Here is a 7,756-nt window from a genome sequence, read left to right as displayed (position 1 = left end):
ACACCTTATGTTATTCCTTACAAACTTTCTTCTCCTCATTTTCTTAGGTATATTATGACCCTATCTCAGACAGTAGAATAAATTATGTGTAAAGGTGTAGACAGCCTAAAATGTTGGAAAACCACTGCACTATAGGTATGTTATTCCTAAACTGCTGCTGAAATGAGGTTTCACAGGGTGCAGTAGGCAACTGTGATGTTGATTGGTTGTAGGTGGCCACAGGTTTGTTACACTGGTAGCTAAGCTAACTATAGTTTTTACATTTAGAAAGCAAGTGTAACCCATGCACCTTCTGGGTGTGGTATACTCAAGGATCTGCCTGGCACAGGGATGCACACCATAATTGCAAAGAGCCAAAGGCAGCTCATGCCTCTGCTGCACTCTCCCTGCAAGTTCAGGCCAAGAACTAAAGGTTGGTAAGAGGAAACAAGTTTCTCGTTTCTGAGCTGGGTTGTGTGCACCCGAGGCAGGAACATGGGCATGGAGCTAGGGTTGCCAGGTGTCTGGTTTTGAACTGGACAGTCCAGTATTTGAGTTTTCTGTTCCGGGAAACAAACTGAGAATCTATAAATGAGAAAATAAAAAAATGTCCAGTATTTTCTAAATAATATGTAATGTAGATTGTGATGTAATGACAAGCCTGTCCGGTATTTCTGTTGAAACCATCTGGCAACCCTACCTGGAGCTGGGATTTGAAAAATATCTCCATCCAGCTCAGCTGCAACCAAAGGGCAGCGGAGGCCAGAGCAGGCTTCCCTGGAGGAGGGACGCTCTAGTGTTAACAGCCTGGCCTTTTCAGAACGCGGCTCCTGCTGCCCTTGCAAGTGTGTCAGCACCCAGGCATGCGTGAAACCTCCAGCAAAGAGCTGCTGCGGCAGCAAACTTGCACAAAGCAAAAGCTTGTAAGTTCGCTTCCTCCAGCACGCCCGGGGAGCATCCGCCCCCACCAGGGCCCTGTGCGCAGGGTTACTCCCCGGCACCGGGCTGCCCTACTGTCCCCAGGTACAGCGCTCTTCCGGCATGGCCGCTCCCTTCCCCGCCAGGTGCTGCGAGCAACGCCCTTCTGGAGTTCCCTGCCCAGGCAGGCGCCCAGTTCCGAGCCTTGCTAGGATCGTCCGTACACGCCGCCTGCCAGGGCAAAGCCGAGGGTAGAGGCTGGCGGGAGGGGAGCAGGAAGAGAAAGTACAGACAGAAGGGGAATGTAAAGTGCAACTTTCCTCCTTCAGCCCCGTCTCTTCCAACGCACAGAGGTAAGTCAGCCCCAAGGGGGAAGGGAGTTTGAAAGTTTTGTTACTTGCAAGGATTTGGGGGGAAGGTTTTTCCTCCGCTCTGCAAGTTCCCATAAAAGTGCACGGTGTACGGCTCCGGCCTGCCACATTTTTGTTAATTTCGCGTTTGGTTTCAAGAACGGCTGATGCGTGGGCGTCTCTGAAAGGAAACTAGTCCCAATCCCCCAAACTGCCTGGGGATTTTCTTATTCAGCTGATTTGTTTCTTTAACATCTATCAGATAAGCCCCTCATTAAAGATAGCTATCGGACGAGTTGCGGACACCTAGGAAAACTATTAACTCATGTATATTATATTCTTGTTTGTAAAACAGCAGTGCCCTGCAAAGCTGAGGCTGACAGGCAGTTACTAATTTGTGGTTACTAGTTTATTTACAATTGATGTTAAATAGAGTCTAATGTAGTGGGCATCTCGTTAAGGATGAATCCGGTTTCATGTTGTGTAATGTTTCAACAACTATTAGTTTTGTGTGAGTAGTCAGGTAGGGAGTTGAATAGTGGGGTGTGTGTTTTAAAGATCTGATTGCATCTTAAAATAACTTTACCACTTTTTTTCTTTAATGTTGTAATTTCTATTTGATTCCTTAATGGAGAATTATTTTCAGCCCTTTGGACCGATTAATGCAGCCTTTCTGGAAACAATCCATGCATCAGTAGACGCTTTAGCACACAGTGAATGAACTTTGGTTTTTTGAAAAACCTGTATAGTAATTATGACCTTTTAAAAGCACTAGACAAGACACAGTGTGTGTAACTATGCACAAATGCTGTTGCAGCAGCTAGGCATGCCTCATTGAACTAATTCTACCCTTGAAGTGAATTACTTGGGGCCATATTCTGCTTTTTTATGCAGAGTAGTTGCTTACTCCAATGAACCTTATTCCTCAAGTCTACTGGTATTTCTTGCAGGCTATTTAAAATGAGTAAAGGTGGAAGAATTTGACAAGATGAACATTTTGAAACAGAGTGGAAACACTGAGCAATATTTTATCACAAGATACTTTTTACATCTCTTAACTGCCCCTCTTAATCTTGTGGCCGAAATGGCTGAAAATTAATTTTGTTTCTGCATGTTACTTTCTTATTCACATTTTTTGCTGACAGTTGGACAGAACTTTTAAAAAGATCACTTCAGTATTTCTAATAAAAAAAACCCCAGCATGGATGGACTTATTAAAGATATATAATAATATGGATCAATGTCTAGGGCTACAAATATTTGTGAGATTATTTTTAGAGCGTAGGCAGAATGATTATCTGTGGACTTTTTAAAAAGTAAGAAATTTGTTTCCATTAATACTACCCTTGGTCTTTTTCCTTCTTTCCCCTTCCCGCAGCCCACGTTCCTTACTAGGCTGTTCTAGATTTGATTTTGAAAAATAGGGAAGAACTGCTTGAGAGTTCGAAAGTGGAAGTCTGCTTAGGTGAAAGTGATCATATAAGTGGTAGAGTGCATGGTTCTAAGGACTGGTAGGAGGGAAAACAGCACAAAACAGGTAATAGATTTCAAGAAGGCAGACTTTAGCAATTCAGGGAGCTGGTCAGTAAGATCCCATGGGAAGCAAGGGGAAAACAGTACAAAAGAGTTGACAGTTTGACAGTTGACAGAGAAAGTGTGATGGGTTGCGTCACAGCAATCCTCTTGAGGAGGACACCTGATAGGCAGGCTCATATGAGCAACCCATTTGCCCTCTGGAGTGCCCCACCACCCTTTCCTGATGAGCCAGATCCTATGGTTTCCTGCCAGCAAAGTCATAGAGCTAGGATCACAGCATAGAGCAGAGCAACAGAGACACTTGAGATCAGCTCAGCTCTAGGAAGGCTCAGTCCCAGCGACTTGATGCAGCATCTAGGTCGTTGACTCGATGGGCCAGAACCCTCCATAAATCAGTCTTATTTTGTATAAAAGTTTTATAAACAGCAAGCTCCTAAGTTCGCCCTCTCATCAATACAAGGGAGATGTGCACAATAGTTGTCCCCTAAGGTAGCAATTATTTACACTGGGTTTAATAATAAAAGAGACTTTATTAAATATAAAGATTAGGATTTAAGAGATTGCAAGTGATAACAGACAGATCAAAGTAAGTTATTAAGCAAAATAAAACAACACACCAGCTAAGCTTTATATTCTAAGAAACTTGTTACATGCAATTTCTTACCCTAACAGTAGTTTAAATCATCTCTCTCTCAAGCTAGGCAGGCTCTTAGTTTGGGCGGGATCCTTCCCCCGTTACAGTCTTAGATGTTTCCATCAGTCATCTTGGTGATACACTGAGGTTGTGTTGGTGTCTGGCAACTGTTGTTCCCCTTTATTGTTTGGTTTCTTTCCTATAAATAGATTTTGCCCAAGGCAGGAATCCTGATCAGCTTGCACCATTTCACACCCCCATAGAAGTAGTTTTCAGTATCAAGTGACCTGGTGACATATCTTGGTAGAACCAACAATAGTCCAGGCTTTCAGGAAAAATGAGACTATTCATAGATCATTGTCTTGAGTAGCAGGCCATTAAGTTCCTGGAGTACTACTAATGGCCTTCACTAGCATATCTAAATATCTAAACAGGTTTATATTTCTAACTTCAAATTTCTGAATGACACATGCGCAGAAGTACAATGTACGCACCCAGGGATTACAAGCTGTTTTGCATTATCTTCTCATGAACAAATTAGGGAAATATAGTGTATATCAGTGATTCCCAAAGTGGGGGATGAACCCTTTAGGGCAGGGAGGGAGCACCACCCACCCGTGCCCCAACCCCAGTCCCCAGCCTTGGCTCTGTGCCTGGCTACTAGCACCTGCTGTGGCCCAGCTGCAACTCCGCTTCTTGTCCTGCCCCCAAGACTTGATCCCTGGCCCTAGGTTCTATCCCTGACCCATTCTTAGCTCCAACCCCCAGCCATCTTACCCCTGCTGCATACCTACCAAGTTTGAACTTTAATCTCTACAGACCAAAGAGAAGTTACAATTATTTAAAAAATTAGAACTGTGTTCATACTGAAATTGCTGAACTACTTTTGCTCTGACTTTAAATAAACATGAAACTTGCTGAGCAACCAAGGCTGGAAAATTTCATCTCCACCGATAAAAAGCCATGAGCCCTTGTAAGCAGAATTCTAAATGGAACTTTTATAGCACATTTGTTATAGTAATCTTTGCCACTTCTGCTACAATGCAAATATGTTCATGTTTTTTTTTCTTCCCACAGTCTGTGATGTGATGGCTATAGGCACACATTCATTTAAAAAAATCTTTTTACTAAGGTAAGGTTATAATAAAGCATTGTGATTCACAGTGTCATGAGTTCAGAATCAAGTTCATATGCCAAGAACTTCACCAGAATTTTGGCTTGCTGGATCGGGAACTCCCTCCCCTTAAGTATGCTAAAAGGGGGGACTTCATTTTTTTAAAATATCTCTGCTATTTTTGGCATGTGTCTTGTATATGTCCTTAGTGTGAAAGCTTGTCACATGACAAGGACAGTCTTATCACAGTTTTACACGAGGGAAACTCACATTTTTTTCTGATAGTATTCAATAAAAAGTCTTGCTGCTAACAATAAAGTGGTTAATTTGTTGTTCTGCTCAACATGTAGATCTTTTACTTAAGCATTAAATAAGCAGGTCAGGGGCCTTTGGGAAGCTGACATTTTGCTATCAAATGAATTTTTGATAATTTTGTTAAAAAACCATGTAACTCCTGATGCCACTGCCACCAAATCATAGGATTTATAAGAGACCTCAGCAATCATCTATTCTAATGGCTTGCCAGCATGTTTGAGCTGTTGTGTCTAATTCTTCCAAGACAAATAGCTGTCTAGCCTTCTTTGAAAATCTCCAGTAAAGAAGCTTCTGCAACCTTATGAAGCAGATTATTTGTTTGTCCAACTGTTCTTCCTGAGATTTAATCTAAGTTTGCTATGCTGTGGTGTAAACCACTGCCTCTTATCCTGCCCTCTGTAGTAAGAGAACAATTGCCTTTCAAGAATGTGAAGACTGCTATCATGTTTCCTCCTTAATCTCCTCTTCAAAACTAAATATACCCCCCTTCTTTCAACCTTTGCTCATCTGGCTTGTATTGCATCCCTTTGTTCATCTTTATCACTCACTTCTGGATCCTTTGCAGTTTCTTGACATCCTTTCTATACATTGGTGACCAAAATTATAGATAGTGCTGCAGCTGAGGCCTAGCCAGCACCAAGCAGAGTGGTGCTATCACTACTGTGACTTGCCTGCTATGCATTTGTTAATGAAACCTAAAATTGTGTTCGCTTGCCCCCCCCCCCCCAATATCATTTTGCTAACTCATGTTGAGGTTGTAATCCACCACAGCTCCCAGATTCTCCCTAGCAATGTTGCTGCCAAGCCAGATTTTCCCCAATCAGTTCATTTGGCTTTTCTAAGTGTACCATTTTAGATTGTTCTGAGTTCAATTTAATCTTGTTGTCTATAGCATAGTTCTTCAGTTTATCAAGATCCTTCTGAATTTTATCTCTGTCCTGCAAAGTATGGACAACCCTTCTTCTCCAGTTTTCTGCAAACTTGATCAGTATGCTCTCTCCATCTACAAACAGGCCATTAAAATATGCTAAACACTGGACCCAGAAGAGATCCCTGTGAAACCCCACTTGATACCTCTCCCTCCAATCTGTTCCATTAATAGTTACTCTTTGTTTGCAATTGTTTAACCAATTATGGATCCATTTAATGGTAATTCCACTGAGCCTGCATTTCTCCAGCTTACTTAGGGGAGACTATCCTATGGAATTGTGTCAAAAGCCTGTTTGATGTCCAGGTATATTATATCCACTGCAGTTCTCCCATCCACCAAAACATTTCCCAAAGAAAGATATCAAGCTGGTTTGATATGATTTGTTCTTGGCAGCTAGTGATCACTCACTCTTTCATCCTCCAAAGTATTCACAAATTCAATGCACTACTTTAATAGATTCCCAGGTATCAAAGTAAAGCCGATGGCTCTGTAGTTCTCCAGCAAAGATGGATGCTACATTAGCCTTTTTCCTGTCTTCCGGGACCTCTTCTGTCATCTCTGAGTTTGTAAATATTGTTGCCAGTGGTGCCAAGATTTCTATAGATAGGTGAATAGCATCCAGCTCTACTGATTTGAATTCATTTAACTTGGTCAAAAGGTCATGCTATTCCCATGTATTCTTCCATTTCCTGTATTGATCCTTTTTTGGTTTTTAGATAGCTAAAAAGCTCCTCATGCAGCCATGTTGACTTTCTGTGGTAGCTCTTTTCTTTTCTCTATGTTGGAATAGTTTGATGTTGAACCTCTAATATAATATATTTTAAGAACTGCCCATTTCAACTCCTTTTTTTCCTGATGGCTTTTTCCATTTAGAAACAAATACATTTAGAAACAAGTATTAGAAATGTCATTTCGGATAGAATTTTTATCATACTATAAGATTACTCAGGGCATACTTTCTGGATCTGGAGTAATTGGCCAAAAATAGTAGCTATACTTTAACCATACATACAGACTGAGGGAAATGAAACATTTAGTCAAAGTTTATTTATATGTTTAATTATATACATGGAATATGTTCTTCTTTCTTAAAGGGCTACTATTGGATTAATAACAGTCTTAAATTCTGTTTATCTCATCAAATGAAATAATTTAAACAAACAATCTTAAAAGTGTAACTTTTTTATTGTCAACTTAGACAATGAATATAGGTTAGACAGGTATTTTTTGTTTCAGTTAGTTTTGGAAGGATTAGAATTTTATTGATAAATGTTAATAAATGTCAACTTCACTATGCACATACAAATCTATCAAATATATTAATTGATGGTCAAAGTATGGATAGGCAAAGTAAGAAAAATGTTGCTTTGAGAACTTATTAGTTTGACAAGCATATTTACTTAAAAGATTGTGATGTGCTATTGACAGTGTGTTTCAACAGGTAAAGTTTTAACTTTTCAATTCTCGTTGTTCATTTTTATTAATAATGAGTGTCTGACTTGTTCATAACTTCCCCCAATTGCAAAAAATGGAAATCAACAGAAATAAATACTCGTAGTTGTGAAAAATTACGAATTTAAACATGTAAAAATAAAAAAGCTTAGAAATAAAAAAAGCTTTGTCAAAATTGAATTCTGCCAAATGTAGGTGTAATCTATTTCATTTTCTGTTCTCACTGCATTGTGCTAGTGCACAATTTTTGAATTGCAAACAATACAGAAGAATTTTAAAAAATTATTTCCAATGGAAGTAAAATAAATAAACCTAAATTTTGGCCCATACTTAATGTTACTCTAATTTTTTCATGTAAGTTCTTGGAAATGTACTTTTAAGTACTCTTTTGTTTATCTAGAAAAGAAAGTATAGTTATGATTTCTTGTTATGTAAAGTTATAACATGCACGGATTAGTGTATTTCAGAGTTAATTAGTTTTGAAACTGATTAAAATGCTATAATTTGCTGAGCAGTGAAGAATGATA

At 39.7% G+C, this 7,756-nt stretch overlaps 1 protein-coding gene across 2 annotated transcripts in view; it reads left to right on the top strand.

Annotated features, from left to right (window-relative positions):
* The first annotated feature begins 880 nt into the window (after window positions 1–880).
* The window catches only part of ARAP2 (ArfGAP with RhoGAP domain, ankyrin repeat and PH domain 2), a 209,596-nt gene continuing 202,720 nt past the window's right edge, over window positions 881–7,756 (top strand). Inside the window, exon 1 of one of the 2 annotated variants that reach the window (XM_025187574.3) lies at window positions 881–1,250. The gene's annotated coding sequence lies outside the window, so the exon portion shown is untranslated. The remainder of the gene's footprint in view (window positions 1,251–7,756) is intronic. The other variant, XM_006128750.5, reaches the window with a different exon arrangement.

This window comes from Pelodiscus sinensis, chromosome 4 (genome assembly GCF_052426305.1).
Source record: "Pelodiscus sinensis isolate ZL-2025 chromosome 4, ASM5242630v1, whole genome shotgun sequence".
NCBI classification, from domain to species: Eukaryota; Metazoa; Chordata; order Testudines; family Trionychidae; genus Pelodiscus; species Pelodiscus sinensis.
The sequence above is the reverse complement of the archived record's forward strand: the minus strand, read 5'-3'. Positions and strand labels throughout refer to the sequence as shown.